The sequence below is a fragment of the Artibeus jamaicensis genome, unplaced genomic scaffold (genome assembly GCF_021234435.1).
Source record: "Artibeus jamaicensis isolate MK-2021 breed Jamaican fruit bat unplaced genomic scaffold, CSHL_Jam_final contig_402, whole genome shotgun sequence".
NCBI lineage: Eukaryota > Metazoa > Chordata > Mammalia > Chiroptera > Phyllostomidae > Artibeus > Artibeus jamaicensis.
This window is the reverse complement of record NW_026521818.1, coordinates 5,900,108-5,927,267: the sequence shown is the minus strand read 5'-3', so window position 1 is coordinate 5,927,267 and position 27,160 is coordinate 5,900,108. Positions and strand designations below refer to the sequence as shown.

Genomic DNA, 27,160 nt, shown 5'->3' with positions numbered 1-27,160 from the left:
GGGGTCATACCCGCCATGGACATCGACCATGCTTTGGGGGCAGAGGGAGGAAGCAGAGGCAGCGTTTGCTATCAGAGACAAGCTTTGTCTCCTCATGGCTCCCATTCTGGAGGTTGCTCACTCATCCTTAGCCATGGGAGGCAGTTACAATTCCTGAAACCAGGCAGGAGCAGTTCCCAACATGTATGTATCTGAAGAAACCCAAACACTAATTTGAAAGAATATACTCACTCCTATGTCAATTGCACCATTATTTACAATAGCCAAGCTATAGAAGCAACCCCAGTGCCCATCAATAGATGAGTGGATAAAAAAGTGGTGGTGCCCATATAGGAAGTGGTATTACTTGGCCATAAAGAAGAATGAAATCTTCCCATTTGTGATAGCATAGATGAACCTAGAAGGCATTATGCTAAGTGAAATATGTCAGAGAAAGACAAATACCATATGACTTTACTTCTGTGTGGAATCTAAAGAACAATATAAATGAACAGACAAAACAGAAGCAGACTCAGATACAGAGAACAGACTGATGGTTACCAAAGGGGAGGGGGCTGGGGGGCTGGGTGATAAAGGTGAAAGGACTGAAAAGTACAGATTGGAAGTTACAAAATAGTCACGGGGATGTAAAGTACAGCATTACATAGTCAATAACATTGTAATAACTATGTGTGATGCCAGTGGGCCTGGAAGTATTGGAGAGAACACCTTGTAAAGTACATGATGGTCTAACCACTATGCTGTACCCCTGAAACTAATATAACTAATATTAAATGTAAAGCATAATTGAAATACTTTAAAAACTTTCTTACATTTTTAAAAAGGAAAGCAAAAATAGATCAAAAGATTTTAATAGACACATCACAAAGAAGAAATATGGATGATCAACAGGCATATGAAAAGATGCTTAACATTATTAGTCATCAGTGCCTGCAAATACAATGTGGTACCGCCACATACCCATTAGAATGACTAAAAAAAAACTAAGTCTGGTATCACCAAGGATTGAGAAGGATGTGGAGCACCTGGGGCTCTCCGGCACTGCTGGTGGCAGTTTTAAAGAGGTAAACTTACATCTACCATATGACCCAGCCCTTTTAATCCTTGGTATTTACCTAAAAGAACAAAAGCATATGTCCACACAAATATTTGTACACAAATATTCATAGCAGCTCTATTTGTAATTGCCCTAACCTGGAACCAACTCTAATATTTACCAACAGGTAAATGAATAAACTAATTCTGTTTTATCTATATAATGAAATATTACTGAGTAATGAAAAGGAAAGAACTATATATCTATATCTATCTATCTCTATATATATATCTATAGGTAATGATATGGATGAACTTCAAAGTCATGCTGAGTGAAAGAAGGCAGGCAGAAAAGAGTGCATAGTTGAAGATTTCAGGTGAATAAACTTCTTAAAATCTAAACATTCATAGTGACAGAAAGGAGATCGGTGGTTGCCTGTGGATGGGCAGAAGTGGGGAAGCATTACAAAGGTCATAAGTGAGGTTTTGTGAGTGATGGGAAAGCTTGTTATCCTGATTCTGGTGATGATTTCATTGGTATATATGTATGTCAAAGTGGATCAAATTGCATACTTTAAATATGTGCAGTTTCATGTTCTTTAATTATGCCTTGATAGAGTTGAAAATAACTTAAACATAAAAATTTGTCCTGGTTATTTTCTACCTTATTTTACCTCATGACTTTCAAGATCAATTTGTTAGGGTATGTGAAAAATCTGCTGGAATTTGGACACATTGAAACATCTTTTGAGTAAAATTGGTTTCACCATGTATAGATTTAATGTAAATCCTATTAAAATACCAATGGCATATTTCACAGATCTATATCTGTGAATATTTAAAATATTTGAATATTTCAAATACAAATATTTCAAAAATTTATATGGAACCATAAACAACCCCAAATAGCCTCAGCAATTATAAGAAATAAGAACAGCCCTGGCTGGTGTAGCTCAGTGGATTGAGCATGGGCCTGTGAAGCAAAGGGTCACTGGTTCGATTCCCAGTCAGGGCACATGCTTGGGTCACAGGCCAAGTCCCCAGTATGGGACACATGAGAGACAACCACACATTGATGTTTCTCTCCCACTTTCTCCTTTTCTTCCCCTCTCTCTAAAAATAAATAAATAAAATATTTTCTAAAAAAGAACAAGGTAAGAGGGATCACAATACCCAATATCAAACTATAGTACAAGGCCACTGTATCAGAACAGTCTGATACTGGCATAAAAACAGACACATAGCTCAATGGAACAGAATAGAGAGGACAGAAATAAGCTCATGTCTCTGTGGTCAATTAATATTTGACAAAGGGTTGCCCTGCCTATTCTGGCTCAGTGGATTGAGCACCAGTCTGTAAACCAAAGGGTCACTGGTTTGATTCCCAGTCAGGGCACACACCTGGGTTGTGGTCCAGGTGTCCAGTTGGGGGTGCTCAAGAGGCTACCACACATTGATGTTTTTCTCCCTCTCTTTCTCCCTCCCTTCCCCTCTGTTTAAAACTAACTAAATAAAATATTTTAAAAAATATTTGTAAAAGGAGGCATGAGCGTACAATGGAGTAAAGATACCTTCTTCAATAAATGGTGGTGGGAGAACTGGACTAGTACATGGAAAAAAAATAAAACTAGACCACCAACTTACACCATACACCAGAATAAACTCAAAATGGATAAAGAACTTTAATATAAGTTGTGACACCATTAACACTCCTAGAGGAAAACAGGAAAATTTCAGGCATCCCACACAGCAATATTTTTGGCAATATATCTCCTAGGGCAAGGGAAATAAAAGAAAAAATAAACAAATGGGACTACATCAAACTAAAAAGCTTCTGCATGGCTAAAGAAACCATCATCAAAATGAAAAGAGAACTGACTGTGTGGGAGAACATATTTGCCAATGATTCATCAGACAAGGGTTTAATCTCCAAAATATACAAAGAACTCATATGACTCAACACCAGGAAGGCAAACAATCCAATTAAAAAATGGGCAAAGGACCTGAACAGACAATTCTCCAACGAGGACATACAGAGGGCCCAGAGACGCGTGAAGGGATGCTCAGCACTGCTGGCCATCAGATGTCTTAACCAATTCTTTTATTTTGTTACCTTCTCCTGGCTGGTAATATGAGAGATGACAATAACAAATTGAGTTGAATATTTGAGCCAAATGATCTTGCATATTTTCCCCAACATGTGGCCTATAAGAGCTAATGTTAGGAATATTTTTGACTTTTTAAGAAAGTTAAAAGGTCACATTATAAGACAGTAAAACAGGAATTCAGACAGGACACCTGAGCTACCTGGGGAGTCAGTGCGTCTTCCCTGCTCCATCTCCCCTGGGAGCAGCCGGCATAGAGGCTTTAACTGGAGATACTGTGACCAATGTTGTAGTAGTTAAGTCTACTGACAGTGTCACCTATAGTGTGGCAGTTGTCTCCTGTCGATTTTGTGGTACAACTAGGCCTTCCTACTGTGGGTTCACCCAAAGCCTTTCAAAAGTCTCTATTAAAATGGCTGTGTGTGTGGGGGGGGAAGTGTTGGGGGAGGGAGGATGGGCAGGGTAAAGGAGAGCAATGGGGAAAACACTGGGACAACTGTAATAGAACAATTTTAAAAATTCCATGTGGTTCTTTGTTTTTTTTCTACACCCACTTCCTTGAATTTTCCATGTATTGTATATATTATGGGAACTTTCTGGTTTTTCTCTGCTTTTCTCATTTAGATCTATCAGATGCCTGGAGAATCTATTTTCTGCTCTATCTTACAGAAGAGTTAAAAGTTTCATATAGTCAAGTATAAATGAAACTAAGCACTCAAAATGTAAGAGTCTAATTTGAAATACAGATTCTCCAAGTTATAAATATGTTCCAAGGTTGGCAGAATTTATGATTGCATCTCTAAGGATTGCCATTTATATTCCAACACTTGCAGAGATGAATCAATGCCTTTTTAGGCTGGTAGCTAACAAATTGCATTAGGTTAGGGCATTTTGAGTGAGTTCGATTTTATGGAGAGCTTACAGGTAGCACTGATAAGCTGACATTTCCATATACTACAGAATTTCTTGTCCTTTCCATATGAAAATTCCAGGGACATAGCCATGGAAATGGGAGTGCAGAATTTGGTGACGTGGATTAGCGTGTTAGAGTAAATATTTGGAGCACTATAATAATTACAGCTATCATTTCTAAATGGTATGCCCTGTGTTAAGTATAGTATTAGTAACAACAACTAACATTTATAAAGTGTTTATTCTGTACAAAACACTAAGCCCTTCACGTGCATTTTATTTATTAATTCTCAGAATTGTAACCATGGATTAGCCTCACTTATAGATGAAGAAACTGAGGGGGGGAGGAGTAATTTTCCAGTCACATGATTAGTAAATAACTGAATCTGGGGGAATTAATTCTCTTTTTATAGATTTTTATTTATTTATTTTTGAGAAGGAGGGGAAGGGAGAAAGACAGAGAGGAAGAGAGACATTAATGTGTGGTTGCCTCTCCCACAACCCAGGCATGTGCCCTGACTGGGAACCAAACAAGCAACCCTTTGGTTCACAGGCTGGCGCTCTCTCCACTGAGCCACACCAGCCAGGGCTGGAGGAATTAATTCTTTAGTGTGCCAAGCTACTTGCTTTCTCCTTGGCCTCTACATTTTCATTCCTGAAAGATGAACTAACCCACTTGTGTCTTAGTCTGTTCAAGCTGTCATAACACAATACCACAGACTGGGTAGCTTATCAGTAATAGGAATTCATTTCTCCCAGTCTTGGAGGCTGGAGGTCTGAGATCATGATGGCAACATGGATCCTCTTCTGGACCAGATTTCTCTTTGTCATATGGTGCAGCAGTGGGTAGGGGCTAGGGATCTCTCTGGAGCCTCTTTCATACAGCACTAATCCCCCTCATTAGGGATACACTATCAGGACTTAAGCCTCCCACAGGCCCCACCCACTAATGCCATCCCCTTTAGAGATTATATTGCCACATATGAGTTTTGTGGGGATGGCACATTCAGATCATAGCACCTCTCATCTTTCTCTACCTTGGAAGCTTTTGTGTTTCAGACTGCAGAACTTTCGAGTTGCAAAAGTAATATTTGGGATCTAACAAGTACCGTGAAAAACAGATGTGATCCAATTCTTTAAGCCTCAGATAGAATTAGTTTGAATTTCACAATACTCTTAATTATTTCTGTAGATACCGGAAATGATATATTATTAATCAGTTACAGCATAACAAATTTTCCCAAAATTCAGTGGTTAAAACAATAATAATTATTGATTATTTTTCATGGTTTCCTTGAGTCAGTTAGGATACGGTGGAGATGGACTGCCCATGCTGTACAATATATGGACTCTCGTCTGGAAAACAAGAAGAGTGACACCAGGAATCCCAAGAGGATTTGTTTGCCCAGGTTTTGGAGTTGATGCTGGCTGGGTGCTTAGCTGGGGCTATTGGCCAGAATATACATACATGGCCTTTCCATGACACATAGCTTCCTCACATAATGGCGGTGTGGTTCCAAGGACACTCATGCTAAGAGAAAGCAGGAGTCAGGTGGAAACCCTGTTGCCTGGTTTGACCTAGAAGTGATGAAGTCCTGCATCATCACTTGTACCTCATTCTACTGGCTGAGGCACTTACAAAGAACCACCACGTTCAAGGAGAAGAAACAAAGACTGTTTCTTGATGGAGATGTGTCAACATTACATTACACAAAGAGCGTGAGGAAGGGGGTTTATATCAGTGTGGGCTTCTTTGTAAGGTAAAGGTTGCCACAGGAATCAGTGGTGAGAAATCTAAAATTTTTCCAAGTCACTACTAATGACCCTTAGCTCCTTCTTTTGCTGAGTTATTTCATGAATGAATTGTGTAGCTATTTTATCTCTTCCTATCTCCTACCACATGTAACAAGACTTGAATCTAGCCTCCTTCCACAATTTACACAAAAAAACATACCACTGCCAAACACACACTCACAAACAAAAACACTCATTAAAGTCTTTTCTTTATAGCAGACTTGATTGAGGCTTGTAGCAATGGATAGGATTTACACTGTAGCCAAATAATTAAAAATAGAATATTAGAAACTCCTAATTTGAAAAGTCAATGGACTCTTCCCCACTTTCCAGGGTTTTTTTTTCTTTCTGTTTTCCTCTCTTTTTTTTTTATCTGCCTCTTCTCTACCAGGAGTAAAACTTGAAATACCTTCCACTTTCTCATAATAATTATTTTGCTTCAGCTCCCCATACTTGGTTCGTGGACTGTCTTTGTATGTACAAAGGCCTGCTAATGTATTCTGCTAAACCATAGGCCATTCAAAGCTAAGCCTCACCATTTCTCCCTCCTTTGCTTCTTCTTGCAAGGTCAAGGGTCAGTGGAAAGAGTCAGTTCTGCAGTTGTATAAATTATTCCCTATTCCCGCCCCGGTCTTCTCCATGGGAAGGGAAGAAGTTGCTACATTCAGTTGTGGTTTGAAATAACATTTCCCCTCTGCATTGCATTGGCCTGCCTGCATTGAATTGCAGCCAGCACTATCCACTTAAGTTTTCCATCTCTGATTTCCAAAACATTCAGGGAAAACTTCAGCCTCCAACATTATGTGTACGCCTAAGATCAGATGCTTCTGAGGCAAAGATTGCCATTCAATCAAAAGAGAGACTCCAAGTCCCCATTTATGCCTAAACCAAATGGGTAAATCCCACTCCTGTCCTCTCCCCTCTAGCACAATTCTGGGTCTGTTTGGTTCCCTTTCCAAAAAGCCTATTCTTAAATCCTATGAACTTTTAGAAATAAATTGACTCAGGAGAGCCCTTTATGGAAATGTCTAAATATAATAGAGATGCTCTCTGAGTAATCTCTAAATAATCAGGTTCTGGAAGAAAATTGCTTCCCACATGGCAGCTATAGCACTAATTCCAACTATTTTCTCCACAGTCATGTCTTCACTACTCCCCTGGCCCTCTTAGCAAGTCTGCCTGGTCTCTGTCCTTTCCATTATGGTCCTGCTGAGAAGGAGTGCACCCCGGTACAGCTGAGTGGATTGTAGGGGACAACTGGCTCAAACTAATCCGATCACATAGTTTTCCTAGGACAAAGGGGTAGGACTAAAAAAGAGTAGCTATGAGAGCCTGAGCAAAGCAGAGCAAACCTCTCAGCAGAGGCTGAAGCACAAAGTGGATACAAACCATCTGGCTTTCAGGGCTGGAGAAAGAAATCTAGTTCCCAGATGCTATCTACTTCCTGCTTTCAGGCCCTTGAGAAGTCTGATGACTCTGCTTACCCCTGGGCTTGGCTGAGAGATCCCATCAATGAAACAATATGTTGACCTTATGGCTTCAGCTACTTTGCAACCAAATGAACAGAGATTATTCTGCACAGAACATGAGAAAGAAAAGGAAAAGTATTTTTATTTTTGTTAATTTACTTACCCACTATTTTCTGGGTATATGTGGTGTGTCCAGAAGGTATACATCCATGTACTATGAAAAAGAGAGACATTTATTAAAGAAGATACAAGAAACATTGTACATAAGACAATGAAACCTCAAGTCCCCTTCAGACTGGGACCTCACACAGTTCTCCCAATTGCCATGAGCTGCCCCATCATATCTCATTGACAGTCTGAAATCTCTTCCATTTTAAGGGTGATTTTAGTTTGGGGAAAAGCCAGAAGTCACAGGGCACCAAATATGCGCTGTGTGGGAGCTGAGCCATCTGGGTGGTTTGATGTTTTGCCAAAAAAACTCAGTACAAGACATGATTTATGGGCTGGTGCATTGTCGTGATAAAGCTGCCAATCACCAGCTGCCCATAGCTGCAGCTTTCTGAATCATCTGAGTACTTCCCATGGAGGAGTGTCCAAGATTAATGCAAAATTTGATGCAGATTTGTTGCTCTACCCAGTCAGTCATTTTGAATGCGATGGCCACACAGTGCACATGCTCACTCACTGGCATCTACCACCCCCACTGACGAGTACAGTGAAGTCCTCATTGTCCACTCTCCTTGGCTGCCAGGTTACACCAATGTCACACAAACCATTCTCGTTAGATTAACAATGACTCAGCTTCTTCTGGACAGACTTTGTATATAAGTAGTAAAGAATTATAAATAAGGAGTTTCAATAAAGTGTGATTGATAATTTCTAATATTCTAGGATGACTAAAAGGATAAAATACTTTAATACTGAATGAAATGTTGTCATTGTGAACTTATCCTAAGTAATCAAAGAACTTTCTCAAGAAATGTTATGCTATTAAAGTGTCTCTAAAGGTATTTTCCACGTGTTAACCCTTGAATAGTAAACTTTGTATGAGGGAGCTCCAGAGCAGGACTTTGTAAGATTCTAAAGAATATACTATTTGTCAATGTTTTTTCAAGAAATCTCTACTCCTTAGGACGAGTGTAACAGCAAAACAAACAAACAAGCAAATAAAAACAAACCTGCAAGTATTTCTGAGAAATTTGTGTCCATTTCAAAAAATGGGATAAAACGTATTAGCAAATTAAGAACCGTAGCCTGGGAAAAAATCTAAATCACATATAAATATGGAGTTGAACTGTGTATAAAGCTGCACGTGTAGTTCTTTATATAAGGAGTTCATGGCACCGACTGACAACGGGCCACGTAATGCACAGGCAGGGCATGGGAGGGAAGGGGCAGGCTCCGCACTCAGTCTCTGTGAAGCCAGCTCCGGGAACTCACTGAGCCTGTTTCCTCCCTGGCGAGGCGAGGATAACAGCACTATTTACTGCAATGGGATGTCGTGAGGGTGTAACAGTATGGCTCATGTAAAGCACTTGGCACATGCATTGATGTCCTCAGTAATCTCATGACCCTTGTGTAGTGGTTGTTATCTTCAGTATTACAGACGTAGCTGGAAAGTCTGGTGCAGTTTTCCTGGTATATGAAGAGCCTGATGTGCAGCCTGGAAACCGACACACCTGCCTCTGCTCGCAAAGACCGTTGCCATTTCTCTGTGTGTGTGTGTGTGTCCACACACTAAACTGATCTGCCCTGAATCTTACGGTTTTGGCCATCAGGCTTCAATTTCTTTGGCTTTTTAAAATAATCTTTGCCCACCAGCAAAACAGAGAAGCTGTTTTGATATTTTGCTGTCCTACCTAGCAAAACAGATTACTGGACCTCCCCTACCCCAGCCAGCCCAATCTTCAACGTATTTCACCTGAGCCACCACACAGGCAATTGGGTGATAAGTGGTCTAGCTGGGGAAAAAGTGATCCAACCGGCCAGAACAGCAGAGTGTTATCGGAAACCTGCCATACTTTGTGCTCCTGACAAACTTCCCTTTTTCCTTCCCCACCTACAATTTGTGGAATTTCGATGGGCCTAAATCATATACCCTGCCTTCAGAAATTTTGCTTTTTCCTTCTTAGATTACTCAAAGTTAATATAAATAGTATTAAGGACTTAAACATTAAGCTCACGTCTTTTTGTTCTAAATACCAGTAGCGTACAGACGTTGGTTAACGTGCAACCTCACGGAAGCACCGCTGCAGTTCCTCCCAAGAATCCCACTTCTCCTCCACGCCTACTGCCCCGGTTAGCACATGCGCATTGCACGCAGTTCGAGTGGTGCACCCGGTCAGAGGGTAAAAGTGAGCTACCCGGTTCCCTCGCCAGAGGCAATCATTGGTACTTTCTTGTGATAAGTATAAGTTACATACTTATATACTTTACATATTTATATGCTTAAAGAACAGCACAAAATGTCCACAAATAAATATGCTCAGCCTGTATTTCTGGAGAGAGTTAACCCATGTGATCACCATTTGATTATGATATAGAACATTTCCATCAATGCGGAAGATTTCCTCCCACCCCCCAAGAGGCAACATCTAATCTAACTTCTGTCATTGCGATGAGCTTTGCCTGTTTTGAAATTTCCTGTAAATGAAACTATATTTGTATCTCCCTTCTTGACCTCACCGTGTCAGAGAGATTTTCAATGTCATTGTATGTAACAGTTTATTTTTATTGCTGAGTATTATTCCATTATATGAATAGATTGCTATTTATTTACTCATTCTTCTGCTAATGGATATCTGAATTGTTTCCATTTGGGGGCTATTTTGAAGAAAGCTACTATGGCCAGACTTATATATATCTTTTAATGGAGATAAGTTCTCATTATTCTTGAGTATATACCTAGAAGCAGACTGGTTCATGAGGTAGGCATATGTTTAGCTTTAGTAAACATTACCAGTTTTCCAAAATGGTTATTCCAATTTTGCGTATTCTTTGTAATAGCCGTGTAGCGTTATATGGATCTTCCATGGTTTATTTAAACTAGGCTACTATTAATAGAAATGTACATTGTTTCTAAATATTTACTATTATAAAATATGTTCCAAATAGTATCCCTTTACATAAATCACTTGGCACATATGCAAGTTTATTACAGAAAAAAACTATAAGAAGTGAATTTGCTGAGCCTAAGGATATGTGCATTTTTTATTTCAGTGGATTTGAAAAAATTGTCTCTGTTGCGTTTCACCCAGTGCATACCTGCCCAGGTATCAATTCCGCCAGTATCTGACCCTGTTTCACCTCATACCTCTGTATTCTGTAAGTCATCGAATATTTTAAACTTGTCTGTCCCGTAGGTATAAATAATGTTTGTTTGTATTTTAATTCAAATTATTGTAAGTAATTTTGAGTATGTTTTCATAAAGCACTGGTACTTCCTTTTCTGCGACTTCTCTTGGATGTACTTTACCCACTGTTCTGTCAAGTGGTTGGTCTTTTATTGACTCAGGGGAGCTCTTTAATAGTAAAAAAAATTAGTGCTTTCTCTGTGATATGAATTATAAATATTTCCCCCAGAGTGTTGCTTGTCTTCTGTATCTGTTAATAATTGAGGAATAACTTGGAATATATCCTTTATCTCAGATTTCTAAAGCATATTTTCCAAAGCCCTGGCCTACCCTTTTTCTGTACCCACAAGATGCGTCTTGATCATTATTCATGAATTAAAAAAATCATACTTTGCTATCTCTGGATTATTAAGAATAAGCTTGCCCTACTGCACACTTCAGAGAACTAAAGGAAGCCTGCATATAAAAAAGTGATTAGCAGATGCAGACCATGAATATGGCTGCTATCTTAATGATATTTTCAAGAATGCAAAAGGCAAGTTGCATTCTTAGAAAGATTCTGTGTTAGGATCATGTGTTCAACTCTGAAAAATATTTATATGTGGTCATCAGATGCCTTGCAGTAACATAGGACAGCCCACAGGTCACGGAGAGGTTGGTAGGCACTGTGCACTGCCACCAAGTACTTGGTTGACTTAGAATATCTTCTAAAAAGAGAGGTAGCTCTCAAAATGAGGATAGGGATAGAGAGGGACCTAAGGCATTATTCTAAATGGTGATATGGCTGTGAGATACTTAAAACTGTCAGTATCAATCTTCCTGGAAGATATCTCGCACCCACTGACCTCTCCTGTTCAAATCACGGTGTTACAACCTGACATTCACTCGTTTTCTCCTTCATTAGATTCTTTGCAGCCAGAGACCATTTATTATTTTGTATCAGCTTTCTACCACTGCCATTACAAATTACCACAAATTTAGCAGTTAAAACAGAACCCATTTTTTATCTCACAGTTCTACAAGTTAGAAGTCCAGGTCATCATGGCTCAGTGGGATCCTCTGCTTAGATTCTTAAGACAGAAACCAGGGAGGGGGTCAGCAGGCTGCTTTCTGAAGGCTCTGGGTGGCGGCGGCAGGGTTGGGGGTGGGGTGGGGGGGCGTGAATCCATCTCCAGGCTCATTCAGGTCGTTGGAAGAAGTCAGTTCCCTGAGACTGGAGAGCTGAAATCCCCATTTCCTTACTCGCTGTCAGTGAGGAACTTCCGTCTGCTCCTTAAGTCCACCTGCACGTCTGTCTCACTGACCCTTCCATGTTCAAGCCCACAGCAGAGCATTGACTCATTCTCATCTTTTTGAATCTGAATTCCCCCTCCTGTGGCATCTCTCCCTCTCCATGGTGCAGCTGGAAGAGCTTCTCTGCTTTTAGAGGCCCATGGGATTTCGGGGGCACAACTGAACAATTCAGGAGAGTCTTATTCGCTTAAGGTGTGTAACTTCAATTACAGCTGCAAAGTTCCTTCTACCACGTAAGGTCACATACTCAGAGGTTGTAGGGAGAGGACATAGACATCTTGGGGGGCCATCCATCTATCTACCATATTATTTTCTTCTTTCCTCCATGCCCCCTCTCCACCCCCACCTTCTCTTTCTCTCTGCACCAGCACAATGCTGGACATGTGATGTGAGGAGAGCTAATGAATATTGGTTATTTGAATGGTATTTATAGAGTCCTTCATCTTGAGGCTTCAGTCTAAATTCTGGGAATATATATTGAATCAAGAATTTCTCAGGGGGTTTATAAACTCCCAGAAAATCAGAGTGAAAAAAAATACACAAGGGGCTTCTCTTCCCCTTTGCCGTGCAGCCTGGGGTGAGGGGCCTGCCTGGCCCGTAGAGTGGTTCTGTGTCTCTAAGCTCACCTTTAGGGTGGCCCTAAGCCCCTTGAGGTTACTGTGTCATGCAGCGCTCTGGGGACAGAGCTGATAGAACTCTGTGATGACACGTACCAAATCTGGACTTACCAGGATTTTAGAAAAACAGAAAAGAATACTAGGCAATACTCTAGTGAAAGCAATATATTTTTGAACAAAGAAATATTCCATGTGGTAGGACAAGAACTTTAGACCATTTGAAATCTTATCTTTGGTTCTGGGGTCTTCTTAGTGGAGAGCTAAGAGACATCTTGCAAGAGAATTTTAATCACAATCTACCCAGAGGAAAATTCTTACTGATCCTTGTTGAAAAACTAAAAAAGATGGATTCTCAGCCTTCCCAGACAAGTTTCACTGAAGATAAATTCCCATTGTTAAATATTCTCAATGGAATAAATAATCATCTCCAAATTTCTTGAGCAAAGAAATTTGCTCCCACTTTTTGTTTTGAGTAAACTATAAGCACCGTATCATTTTTTTGCAATGGTCTAGGACTAATTAATAACCTACAAAAACTATTTATTATATTTGTTTTAGAGAAATATATATTTACTAGAATTTTTATGCATGCTTATAATTCTTTTTTAAATATATTTTATTGATTATGCCATTACAGTTGTTCTATTCACCCCCTTCATTCCCCTCCACTGCACTGTGCACACCCCTCCCTCACCATTCCCCCCCTTTAGTTTATGACTACGTGTCTCAAGTTCTTTAGATTCTATGTCTCCCCTACTATTCTTGCCCTCCCCCCTATCTATTTTCTATCTACGGTCTATGCTACTTATTTTCTCTACCTTCTCTCCCCTTTGCCTTTTCCCACTCCCCTGTTGCTAACCCTCCATGTGATCTTCATTTCTATGGTTTGCTCCTGATCTAGCTGTCCTCTTAGTTTGCTTTTGTTTTAGGTGTGGTTGTCAATAACTGTGAGTTTGCTGTCCTTTCACTGTTCATATTTTTTATCTTCTTTTTCTTAGATAAGTTCCTTTAACATTTCATATAATAAGGACTTGGTAATGATGAACTCCTTGAACTTGACCTTATCTGAGAAGCACTTTATCTGTCCTTCCATTCTAAATGAAAGCTTTGCTGGATAGAACAATCTTGGTTGTAGGTCTTTGGATTTCATGACTTGGAATACTTCTTTCCAGCCCCTTCTGGCCTGTAAGGTCTCTTTTGAGAAATCTGCTGACAGTCTGATGGGAAGTCCTTTGTAGGTGACTGTCCCCTTATCTCTTTCTGCTTCTAGGATTCTCTCTTTCATTTTAATCTTGGCTAATATAATTATGATGTGCCTTGGTATGTTCCTTCTTGGGTCCAACTTCTTTGGGACTCTCTGTGCTTCCTGGATTTCCTGAAAGTCTATTTCCTTTGCCAGATTGGGGAAGTTCTCCTTTATTACTTGTTCAAATAAGTGTTCCACTTGTGGCCGTTCCTCTTCCCCTTCTGGTACCCCTATAATTCGAATGTTGGAATGTTTAAAGATGTCCTGGAGGTTCCTAAGCCTCCCCTCATTTTTTTGAATTCTTATTTCTTCATACTTTTCTGTTTGGTCATTTTTTTGTTCCTTCTGGTCCACTCCCTTGATTTGAGTCCCAGTTTCCTTTCCATCATTATTGGTTTCCTGTGCATTTCCCTTCATTTCAATTAGTTTAGCCTTCATATGTTCCTCTAATTTGTGGCTAAAATCAACCAGTTCTGTGAGCATCCTGATCACCAGTGTTTTGAACTGTGCCTCTGATAGGTTGGCAATTTCTTGTTTGCTTAGATTTATCGGCTCTGGGGCTCTAAGGCTCTGAGTTCTTCTTGAGCCATGTTTTGATCTGTTCCTGCCTGTTACGTATGAGGGGCAGAGCCTTAGGTGTTCACCAGGGTGGGGCCACCGAGGTCACTGGGTTGTGATGCTGTATGTGGGGGTGGGGTCAGAGAGGGAGCAATAGTGGTCCCCTCTGCTCCTTCCCACTGCTGGGGCCTGCCTGGTCTGTCTCACTGCTCACTCCTTTGCTGGTTTATCTGTGTGCAAATGTGTGACCGCGGTCAGCCTGCTGCCTTGAGCCTTCACTGGGTCCACCCGTCTCTACCCCACACCTGGGATCCTCCCTTGGCTGCCTGCGTGCCTGGGTCGGGGGATCTTTTTTGCCTGACCTGCTCTGCTGCTGGCTCCACCCCTCTTACCGGTCTGGCTGAGTGGTTCCTTGTTGTCAGACTCTGGTCTTGTTCAATTTTCTGTGGCTTCGCTGCATATTTTGTTTCTAAAACTTTGTTGTTTTTAGACTTGGTTGTGCGAGAAGGTACAATGTTTCCACCTATGCCTCCACCTTGGTGGAAGTCTCTCATGCTTATAATTCTGTCTCTCCCCTGGATTGCAATTTCCTTGAGCAAAGGATTCATCTAAGAGCATAGTACACACTATGCTGGGTACATGGTGATTTCTTTAAAAATTTTTTTAAATAAGTAAAGACTCAGAAAACTGAATGGAAGTTATATGTACTATAACTTGCACACTTTACTGTCATGTAGGTGATGTATAAATATACTTAATTGTTGAAAGAAAGTGTGTTTATATATAGTAAACTTCTGGAGCTATCACTACTATGCTGACTTTAGGTGAATACAGATAAACATGGAATCTAAAATAGATATCTGAATATCATCATCTGCTATTTAAGAGAAACTAAGCAGCAGTAACCATTAGTAACAAGATAACGTTACTTAATCCCAAACTATCATGCCATGAAACTCCTCATCATTTATATTAAACCTCTATGATTAATAGTCTGCAGTAAGGAAGATTCATGAAAAAGAACAGTTCAAGAAAATACCATCTTCCAGGTGTTATTTCTAAAGCAGTTGTAGTTATGACTTGATGGAAAATCTACCTACCTGCTGCCTCCCTCCCCCACCCCCCCAGATGATGATTTGCTCATTGCAGCTGAACCCCCAGACATTCAGAAACTGGAATGTTTCTTAGGTGGAAATGTAACTGCCCCTTTTTAAAAGCTTCGCATATTAAAGATGAAAATCTCAGAGTCACTTCTAAAATTTAGTGAAGCAAGCACTAACAAAAAGGACAACAGAATTATATTTCAAAACTACTGAAGAACTAACAATGAAACCTTACATTTGGTCACCTCTGATCATTTATCAGGTGTGCAAAAGTGAGACCCTTGAGCACCCAGAGTGTGACTGAGATAATAATTTTACAGTTCATCACAGTTGGACAGCAACTAAAGAAATGCATTCATTTAAGCAGAAGACTTCACTTGGATATTTGTATATAATAGTTCCATTTCAAGCTTTAAAGCCACAGGATTCTAGAGGGTTGTATCTAGAAGGGATTTGGAGGAACTTCCTCTTCTCAGGGATCATGGGATTCCTAATAATTCCATTTGCTGTAAAATGTTTCCTATGGCATTATTTTATGGTGATACTCATAACAACCTGTCAGCTACATAATTTTAACAGCAGACATATTTTTTTAAATTATTCTGTAATCAAAGTCCCTTTGCTTCAATTTTTTAGCTGAAATCGAAGCATGCAGCATGTTCTTAGGGACTTCGGTATGATTTTTGGTTGATATCAGAAGGACAGGGAAATACTAAATTTTGATGGCACCAGAAAATTCTGCTTCTACATTTTCTATTGCTATATATATATATATATATATATATATATATATACACACACACACATATGGTATATTAAAATAGATATGTTTGACTGTTCATGCATAGGCACATTTTCATATGTACATGTAGGAGAGTACAAAGCCTTCAGTCACTCAATCCTGCTTTCCAACCCTGTCTCCACCCTTTAGTAACCTGTGATATAAGGCAAATTATTGACTCAGTAATCCCGGACCTGCTATGAGTTAAATGAGTTAAAGAATACCTAACTCCAAGTATTTCATGACTTTTAAGGGAGATCACATAGGGGAACATGCTTAACACAGTACCTCTCCACACACGTCAGCTCAATACCTGCCTGTTCCTTTCACTCCTTCCTCCTGCCACTCATGTGTCTTTTCATAGTACTTAAACATGTCCTGCATCATTTCATTATGTCTAAATGATGTACTAGTGCTTTTCTCTTAAAGGCTATAGGGGAAAAAATTAAACATACTAGCATGAATGAAAAAAATAAGTTTGAACACTTTTTGTTCTTTGGGTGAAATCAAAATTTTCTATTTTAAATGTTTCTCTTCTGGGAGAAATAAAGGTTCCATGAATGAGCATCAGAATTTGCAAAAAACAAATAAACACCTCATTCATATCAAGCTATAGTATTTTTCTCTCTTGCTTATCTAGGGAGAGGGGATTGGAAATAATTCATTATTCATTCTTCCTGAAGTCTAGTCAAATTAGCATCAACTTCATTTCAACTTTGGCACTACATCAAACTTGAGCTTGGTGTGGTTAAGGATGAGAAAAAAATAATTCTAGTACTTCAAGTGCATTCCAAAGTTAAAGTTAAGAAGCTGCCTTTACAGCCCAAAGAGTAAAACTATAGTTTGCTTTTGTAATTCTCCACACATTCTGTGCATCTTCAAATTTGAATATTAGTGATTTGTTAAACATTTAGCAAAACTTCATTATCTTGAATCAATTTAGCCACGTCATACTTTATTTTTGAAGAAAAACATGTGTTCTTTGCTATTTGTACATTAAACCAATATTTTAGCTACTTAGTGCCAGGTTCTGTGTCAGACACCAGGGATTTAAAAACCAAAAGAATGGTCCCCAAAGTCTGGTGAGAAGTAAAACAAACAATGAAAGTCTCACAACGTCTGAGTTCATCTTTATTACTCTTTTCTCATGCTCATTACACTCCAGCCACATTATTTCGATCACACTGTTCCTATCCCTTGACTACCCCCACGATTCATGCCTCAGGACCTTTGCACTTGCTTTCCCCTTTTCGATAGGAAGGCCTATGCCCCGCATTTCAATTGCTGGCTCCAACTCATTATTCAGGTCTTAGCTCAAGTGTCAACTCACAGAGACCTTCTCTGAATACCCCTTCCCTCACCTGGCCCCTAGCCACTCTTTGCCACATCACTTTTTAAAAACACCTTGATTATCTGAAAGTGCCTGGCTTACTAAGGTGTTTACTTGTATCTTGAATTTGTTAATGTAATTGTAGGATTAAGTTCTGTTAGGATAGGAACTTAATTCTAGGTTTTTCTTCTGTACTGCTCTAAATCCAGTGTTCAGCACTCTGCCTTGAACATAGTAAGCAAATACTCAATAAACATTGAGTCAAGTGAATGGTGTTATGAGGAATAACTAGGGCCATCCAGGAAGTGTCACATGGCAGGTAATTAAAGACCTTGTTGAAGGTAAAGGATTAACACCAACTGGGGACTGATTGGAAGACCAAGTTAAGAAAGGTTCTCACTTTGTGTGAGTGAGTATGTGGAAGTGTGACCATTTGCATAAGCACAGAGCAAAAGATATTCCCAGCCTTCCAAGGGAGGTGCCTAGTGTATTTTAGGACAAGGTGAGTTTATGAAGAGAGCGATTCAGGAGAGACATGCCAGGGACACTTACACAAAGGACAGTAGGTCTGTGCTGGCGACAGGGATTCCTGCAAGAGTTGCCAGTGAACTAACTACCTGTAGACATAGATTTTTCAGGGAGTGCTTTAATAAACACATTTCTTTTTCTAATTTGCCGCACATTTCGTGAAAATTACCAAAAGTGTGCTGAAGCTAGACTTTAAAACCTAAAGCTAGACTTTGAAAAGCTGAAGTCTTTCCTCATATATGTTCCAAAAACACAGTTCTGTCTAACCTCTGTTTAGCTTACCTCAACGGAAGTATCAAAAATCTTGACTGCTTGGATTCCTGGAGATAAGGACGTGTTTACACAACACAAATTGAGGTTCTGTTCGTGTGTGTCCTTAAATTCCTGGGGTGGGGGAGATGTTAAAGGAAATTGCAACTTATGAAAAGTAGACAAAATAATTAAGGACATTTAAAACTGCAAAACTGAAAATAGAAGATTCGTTGACCAAGAAACCAAGAAGTTTCTAAACTTAGCAACCAGTGAAGAATTAGCACCCATCTAATTTATGACAAAAAAAATTTCCCCCCTTGTCAAGCTCTTCCAAGAAGAAGGCGCTCACCCACCCATTTCCTGGGCCTTTGGCCCCTCTCTCCCATTAGAGTTGGAAGGTCACCAACCTCCAGGGAGGAGAAATTCAATGGATTGCTAATTTGAACTCCAGTTTGTGTGGAGGGAGCAACAGAACTCCACGGAGATGAGAAGGGTAAGAGTGGGAGAGACAATGCTCTCTCCCTCTGGGGGGAGGGACACCTTCCAAGGGAGGTGTCAGATGTTCTTCCTGGGCGGGCTCAGTCTGTGGGAGGCAACTCGAGATGGATAACAGAGAGCCGCCTGGCCCCACCCTCCGCCCTCGTGTTCCTGATGGTCAGACCCGAAGATTTCACACTTCCAACTCTTCTGGCGGGCGGCGTAGTTAAGGGATTACAGCTGGGTGCTTTAAGGCACTGGCTTTTTGGTGTAAAATGAGGCAAATCCATGCAAATGAGAACCTGGCAGCTTTTCTTGGAACTGTCCTGATTTCAGCTTCTCCAAGTGCTCACTCTCAGAATCCTTAGGAAAGTCTCCTGAGTCTTCCCAATCACAGAGTCAAATTCGCACTGTAGTATTATGATGCCTTTGAGATCAGCAAAAAATAAAACTTCACTGTTTTTAAGAAATGATTAAGACACGCTTTTTAACTTCAGCGAGGTGTTAAAAAGATTTTTTTTAAGAATTCTTAAGAATTTTAATTTAGAATGTCAGGGCCACATGCAACACCAAAACCAGTTAAACCTGAACCTATGAAATCCGTGCACCTTGACAAGGAACTGCAGCGATAGATGTGTAAATGAATGTGTGTTGGGGGGGAGACCTTGGTTTTGCAGTTTTGTTTTCTGACAATATGTCATTATCAGTGTTTAGTGAAATAATTGGCACATGGTGTCATTCAAAACCGTAAATTAATCATCTCAAAGAATTACAAGCTGTTTTAGGGATAGCTTAGCTGCCATTTTTACAAATCATTTTGCCTGCAGAACAATTCCTGCAGAATCTTATTCCTATAAATTTCTAGAATTTATGGGGTAGAAGACAGAAGACGAGCCTGTGAAAAAGTCTAAGGAGATGCCAGAGAGTAAGGCCAAGACCTTAAAGGGAGTTGGGAAGTAAAGGACTAAGCAGCGTCCACTGGGATACTTCTAGCCCTCAAGGCACAGCAGGGGCGGAACAAGAGCCTGGGGGGGAAGAGCCCAGATGCTGAAGGTGCCGCCCCACTGTTCACACGGAGTTCACCAAGGGGTGCCTGGACCTCTTCCCCCTCAGTTTTCCGTCTTTTAGGTGAAGACACTGGTGTCACAGAACTGTTAACAGACTATATAACCTAACTGCCTGCACGCAGGGAATGCTAGTTTCAAATGCTGCTTCTGGGAAATTGAGGGATGTGGGTAGAATTGAGTACAGTCTAGTGATGGTTTAGGTCGTCCAATCAGTGAGATCCCTACTCCATTTTTTCATCGGAGTCTTGTAGCTAATAACAGTCGTTGATTTGTTTGCTTATTTATTCATTCATTTAAATAAAAACAAATACTTTCACAAGTTAAAAATAAAGTACAACAAACATGCGTGAAATTACTATGGTTAAACCCACACACCTTCATTATTCTTTCATGTATACTTTCATGAATTTCAGGTAACCACATCATCTACGTCTAAAGTTTCTGGCAAAGATTTACCTTCTGGAGTATGTTCACAAAGACAAGAAGTAAATTGCCCCGAACTTCTGAAAGGAAGAACGTCATTCTAAAGACAAACAGTCTTCTGTCTGCCACCCAGCTGTGTCTCTCTTCGGTCAGCCTCCTCCCATGTCTACTGTCCCCTGACTGGTCAGGTGAGACGAGCGGTCAGGTGAGGAAGGCGCCTAAGTGAAGGTGCCCCAAACTATAACCCTGGATATCTCAGGACCTACGGAACCCTAACATCTGAGAATGACAAACACCACTGCGATGGGACCGAAGTTTCCCCAGTCAAGATTCTCGAATACACTGTAAAATTAGATGTATAACATTTTGTTTTAACCACAACACAGTATCAAGGGATGTTTAAGTTCAGAGACCCTTTCGTTACTCCATCTCTTGAATAATAAGTGCTATCTTCATATAGCAGAATGGCTGATACTTCGTCAGCTTCTTAGAACACATTTTTGCCTTCCTCAGTGTTATGGAGAATATCCAGTGATTACTTTAATCAACTGAAAAATTCCGAGTTCCCCATAGGAAAAAAATTATTTTTTAAGGCTAATTAGCTAACACACACAGGCACACACACACTGGGATTTGAAAATAATTTCCTTTTACTTTTTTGGAAAGCATTAACCACCAGTATTATTTTTAAAGTTTTGTATCACCAATCAGATCAGTTTTAAGGCAAGCAGAGGCTAATTTTTAAATGTGTTTCATATGGTCTGTTTTGCGTGGATATTCTGGATAAATCTTCCTCGGAGACATTCTTTCCATTTATCTCTGTTTCTGCAACAGCTAGCTTGCTCTCCACCTCCAGGGGCCCTAGCTTGACTTTTCCAGGGATTTTTAATTATTTCCAGATGTTGGACAAAATACAAAGTTGAGAGCACCATGATTTCTGAAAGTTTTTACCCCTTACATTTGTCCTTCATTATCTTTTAAATGCTAAGTTCATCATTATGTTTTATAGAGTGATACAGGTGACAAGTCACCTTGTATTCATTTTTACACTCAGGTTTCACATTCTGCTAAATTTACAGTGATCTGTCTTCCTTTCATGGCCAGTGCCCCCAGTCAGTGGCTCAGTTCTTGCTGTTTTGTGCTCCTGCCTGTCACGGAATTCTCAAATATGAAGGCACTTTCCTGAACCTGTTCTCAGTGTGGGTTTCTCAGTGGTGACGTGGAGAATCCTCTCATCTGTGCTGCCTTCAGCAGCTGAGTAAATACATCTGGAAACCTCCAAGGGGACAGGGCTGATTGTAAGTAGGTTTCCTTACGTGTTTTGGAATGCTGTTCTGAGAACCATGAGCCTTGAGTTTCAGATGAGCCTCCATGACCGCAGCTTCCATCCATACATTTAATGTGACTCTCTGGATTTGGACAAAGCCTTGCCCTTGGTGGACACATTACTTCTGGCCTATGTTGGTGGACGTAGCTTCAGGCTCTTTCTTGGATTTTCCGTTTTACTATATCCTGACACCCATGGCCAACAGAAACATTACCAAGTCTGTAGTCTTCTGAATGTTTGGTGTAAGGGAGGTATATTAGTTTGCTAGTCTGCCATAACAAAGTAACACAGACTGGGAGATTTAAACAACCGAAATGCACGGTCTTACAGTTCTGGAGATCCGAGCTGGTGTCTTCGGAGGCCTCTTTCCTTGGCGGATAGATGGCCACCTTCTCCTTGTGTCTTCCCTTGGCCTCTTGTGCGTGCCTGTGTCCTCATTGCCTCTTTTATTGGGACATATTAGATTAGGGCCCATCCTCATGACCTTATTGGACCTTAGTTACCTCTTTAAAGATCTTCTATCCAAATACAGTCACCTTCTGAGCTACTGGGGATTTGAACGTCAACATATGAATTTTGGAGGACACACAATCCAATGGATCATAGGAAGAAGGCAGGAGGAAAAGGGAAATGGTGATAAGAAAATTACTCGGGGCTCACTGTTAAAATACTGAGTATGTGAGTTTTACACTCAACAGATATAAAACTAAACTTATTATTACCCCTTCTCCCAAATCCACTGTTCTTTATGTGTTTTCTGTTTCAGGAAAGACCTACGTTACTGAAGCAGACTTTTTTCTCCAGCTCATCACCAGTACTCTATCAAGCCCCTACTGAGTCTTGCAATTCTAGCTCCTTGATGTAACTTGACCCCTTCCCTCCTCTCCGGTACAATGGTCTCTACCTTATTTGGGGCCATTTTTATTTACTCACCTGGATTACTATAAAAGTCTGTTAATGATCTGTCTCACTCCCTCAATTCTGCCCCCTCTCTCCTCCCCAATCCATCCTCCAAATTGCACTAAGAATAATCTTTCTAGGAAAAAAAAATCACTTTCAGGTTAAATCTCTTCAACAGTTCTGTGTTGCTTTAAGTATAGAATTCAATTTCTTAGCTCAGGCATGTGATAAAATTATTTCCCTTCAGTCTGATTGGTTGAACTTAGGTTACATGCTCATCTCTAGCCCCTTATCAGAGCCAAACAGTTCAACACACTGTCTGGATAAAATAATGAGAACCTACTTTTTGGGGTCACTCACCGTGGGACTTTTGGATTATATAGGGAAGGATGGAGATCAAGACAAAGTCAGGGTTTAATTAAGAAAGAGTAGGAGGAAAGAGACAATGCGTGTTTGGCAGGTAACCAATAGAGTCTACTACAATCTGCTACTTCGTGGAATTTACAATCTGGTGGTGAAGACAGAAAAATAAAGCCAGAGTTACAGTGCAGTGTGGTAAGGACAACTGTGGAGTCCTGCACAGGGCGCATTGTGAGCACAAGGATTCTTCCAAAAATCAGACCAGCGGTTCAAAGAGAGTTTCCTATAGGAAGTGATACATAACTGAAATTTATAAAGAGTTAGGGAGAGAGAACACACTGAAGGGCAAAGGAGCGTCTGGCAGCAGGAATAGCAGGTGAAGAGGCCCACGAGTCGCACAGCAGAGTGACTCAGTGCAAAGCTGCACCTCAGTCAGACTGACCGAAGAGGGACCACGGAGGAGGCTAGAGGAGAGGCAGCACAGATGATGGTCTGCCCTACAAGTTCTATTCTGTAAAGGACCATGGCATCTCTTGCTGCCATTTATGTAACACTAACTAAAATACCGAATACTGTCCATATTTTTACATAACATGGCACTCTGGTACCATGGAAAAAAGCCACTGAAGAAACTGAGAATAAAAGGTTAACTAACTTGTCCAGGGTCACACAGACCTGGATCTAACCACTTTTAGACGAACCTTTCACCTGGAACTCACTCGTGGAACTTGTCACTCCCAACAGCGACACTGACTGGGAAGAAATGCAACTGTAGGAATATATATTTGAGATGTAGCTGGACATGTGAAGACACATGTGAGAACAAAATGTGTTAGGGGGCGTGAAGGAGAAGCCTGTATCTAACGGAGTGCGCATCCTCTCCTTTTCGCCATATCCTCTGATGCGCTACGGCACACCCATCGGGGACTCGTGATCTGTCCCTGCCTTCGCCCAGAATGTCTCTTTCCCTTTTCCTCAATTTTCTGACTTCTGTTCATTCTCCACAAAATTAGTTTAAGCATCACCTCCTTTAGGAAACTGCCTTTGAATCGCGCGTCCGATTTAGAAAGGAGCCTTGGCGCTCACGGCGTGCCACGTGCAGAGCCGGACAGTTGCCCGCATCACGCTGCGCCGTCATTTTGGCTTCCATGTTTTCCGCCCCCTCACCCAGACTATAAATATCATGAAGATAAGGATATTGCCTACTTCTTTTTCCTCTTTCCTAAGGAACCTTTGCTTTTGGTCAGGTCTCTGTCTCTCCTGCATTCAGTCTACATGGCTCAAGGGAGGTCACCTCATCCCATCTCAAGGAATGAATCGGATTAGTTAAGTCAAGTGGTTCTCAACCAGGGGTGTTTGCTCTCCAAGGAACTTCTGACAAAGTCAGGACACATATGTGGTTGTCACAGCTGGGGTTTCCTACTGGCATTCATTCAGTTGGTAGAGGCTGGAGATGCTGACAGGGCATCCTACAAGACAGCCCCCGCCCCCTGCACGTCCCTTCCAGCCCACCCCATGGCCCCATCCGAGAATTATGGTTCCAGCCCCAATCATCAATAGTGCTGAGGTTGAGACACTCTGGTTTGTCAGTCTTTCCATGACTTGGCTTCCTGACCATTACTGGTGTAGGAGTGAATGGATGTCCAACGTAATCATTCAGACTGAAGCTAAGGATGATATTCCGTGATTGGAAAAGGGATTAAAAAAATGGACAATAAAGCTAGAAAGGAAAGTTGTGGCCACGCTGTGGCAAGTTCAGAATGGAAGGTTAAGTATGGTCTTTATCCTGTAATAGAGCAGCAGGCACGGTGATTAGGAAGGTATTTCAGGACAGTGTGTATCCCACACAACCTACAGGACAGATGGGAGGGGCGGAGCATGGTAGGTAGGAGCCCTGTGAGGTAGCTGTTGCTACAGTTCCTGGGCCAGGTGACTAGTGTGAAGTTCTCTTATGTGCCTGGCAACCAGCAGTCTCCTACAAGCAGATCGACTCAAGAACGGTTTTTGAATAGTTGGATTGTAACTGTTTTTCAGAACACAGTAGTAAATAGACTGTTATTCTGACCATGTACTCTGATTTCTTAAAAATATATCTATGTCACCTGTATGTCTGTGGTTACAATGAAAAATTTTAACATACAATACATCCCAAATTTCCCTTTTTGACAGGACATCTTAGGTTAGGTAAGTTTTACATAAACACTGAAGGAAGTGTGTACATATGTATGTTGTGTGTGTCTTATTGTAAAAGCAACTCTTGAACATGTCTTCCTGGAATAGACTTTTGGTCCAGGTGGCGGCGCCCTCTTGGGTTTCTTTTCAACCCTGACTGAGGTGAATGATGAAGATCTCCATGTTGAGGTGCCCTTGACCGGTTTGCTGAAGCAGCCCCCAGCTGTCTGGCCTCTCCCAGCACCCTCCTTACCACCCAGACCTTCCTTCATCAGTTCCCTGGCCGGTGACCTCTGGCCTTGAAAGCACTAGGGAAGTTTAAGTTTTCTCTCTCCCCTTTGTTCCTAGTAATGGCACCAAGTTAAGGTGTTTTTGTGTTCGTTTGTTTTTTTGTTTCATGTGTATGCCTGCGCACACACAGGAAGATAACTGCTACGTTTTAGATTAATTCAGGGAAGCTCCCAGCAGGCCCCTAAAACATAACACACACTGACTGTCTAGTAAGTATTTGCTGCACTGGCTTTCACAGTGTGAGAGAGATCTACATAGTCCTAGCAACAAGCGAGTAGAGAATTTATTCTTTAGAATTAAGAGTGTAAAAGATTGCTTTTTAAGGTGTGTTATTTCTGTACCCCAAAATTACTAAAATCTAAAAAGTAAGATATTCTATAAGCATGTTTTTGTAAATTCCCCCCTTTCTTTTGACCATTATAATAGAAAGCATTGCTTTTAGTGACTAGAAGTAAAATGTGGATGGCAAATGTAGAAGACATCTCAGTTCTTTATACATTTTTATCTTGGCAAAGCAATTTAATTGGAAAATAATCTTCCTCTTTAACATCTGACACTGTAAAATATCCTGTTTTGTTGGCAACAAAATCAGTTTGTTCAAGTTCATAGCAAAATTTTGGTCTTTTACATTACTATGAAAAGAAATTTTAAATAAGAGATGACTTTTTTAAAAATCAGAAATGCAAAGCACTTTTTTAAAAAGCACTCTCCAGTTTTAAAAAGTACTATTTCAGCGGGGCAGGGTGTGGGGGACAAGCTAAATCCTTGAGGAAAGGAGAAGGGATTACCAGGGAAGTGTGTCTCGGGCTGATCACACCAGTCGCAGCTCCTGCAGTTGGTGCACGAGTGTGCCCAAGTGTGTGCCCGAGTGTGCGCGCGCAGCCACAGGCTTCTGGGCCCGGCTTTGGGGCTGCTTCGCCCTGGGCTTCCTCGTGGGCGGGAGCGGGGCGCGCGTACCCGGTGGGACCCACCCGGGGCCGTGCGCAAACGCGTGCGGCCCTGGATCTGTGTGTCTGTGTGTCGCTGCCGCCATCGGCACCATTTTCTGCTTCGCTCGGGACAGGAACATAAAAGGGAAGGCGGCTGCCGCCCGTCGCGTCCTCTTTCCCTCAGATGCCCTCTGCTGCAGGTTTATTATTACAGTACGGCCGCGTCGCCTCTCCCCGCGGCCCTGGCTGGCCGCCGGGCTGTGCAGCGCCCTGGCCGCCTTCACGCTTGGCTTGCCCCCAAACCGCCTCCTCCACCTCCTTATTTGTCTGAAAAGCAACCGCACGTCGAGGCGGAGAAGCCCTCAGGGGGCGGGAGAGGCAGGGCCGGGTGTGTGAGCCCGTGCTCCGGGGGCGGAGCCGGGGCGGTGCGCCGAGTGCGGGGCCCCTTTGTCCCTCAGGGGCCTGGCGGGCTCAGTGGGGGTGACGCGGCGCGCGGGGTGCCGTGGGTGCGGGGGATCGGGGCGCGCGCACGTTGGCCGCCTGCCGACGGGGCCCCAAGTCGCCGATTCCTGCCGAGTAAGCAGTCTGGCTCCGCCGAGGCAGCACAGTGGCAGCAAGACTGGGGCGCTGGCGCCGCGCCAGCCCCATCAGAATTAGCTCATTGTTCACTAGCACACTAGCAGCGGAGAGAGGGAGAGAAAGAGGTGGGGAGAGAGAGAGAGACTGTCTTAGAGAGAGACACACACACACTCTTGAAGAGAGAGCACGAGGCAGGAAGACCTTCCCCTCCTTCTTTTTCCAAGGCTGCACTTCTTGGAAGTGAAGGCGGTTTGGGTTT

The 27,160-nt window shown here is 41.6% G+C and overlaps 1 long non-coding RNA gene across 1 annotated transcript in view; it reads left to right on the top strand.

The window, feature by feature from the left end:
- Positions 1-21,623, top strand: part of LOC128627453 (uncharacterized) — a 150,283-nt gene extending 128,660 nt beyond the window's left edge. The window contains exons 3-5 of the long non-coding RNA XR_008391627.1: positions 18,766-18,869; positions 20,334-20,531; positions 21,448-21,623. This is a non-coding gene — a long non-coding RNA (uncharacterized LOC128627453). The remainder of the gene's footprint in view (positions 1-18,765; positions 18,870-20,333; positions 20,532-21,447) is intronic.
- Positions 21,624-27,160: the final 5,537 nt, after the last annotated feature.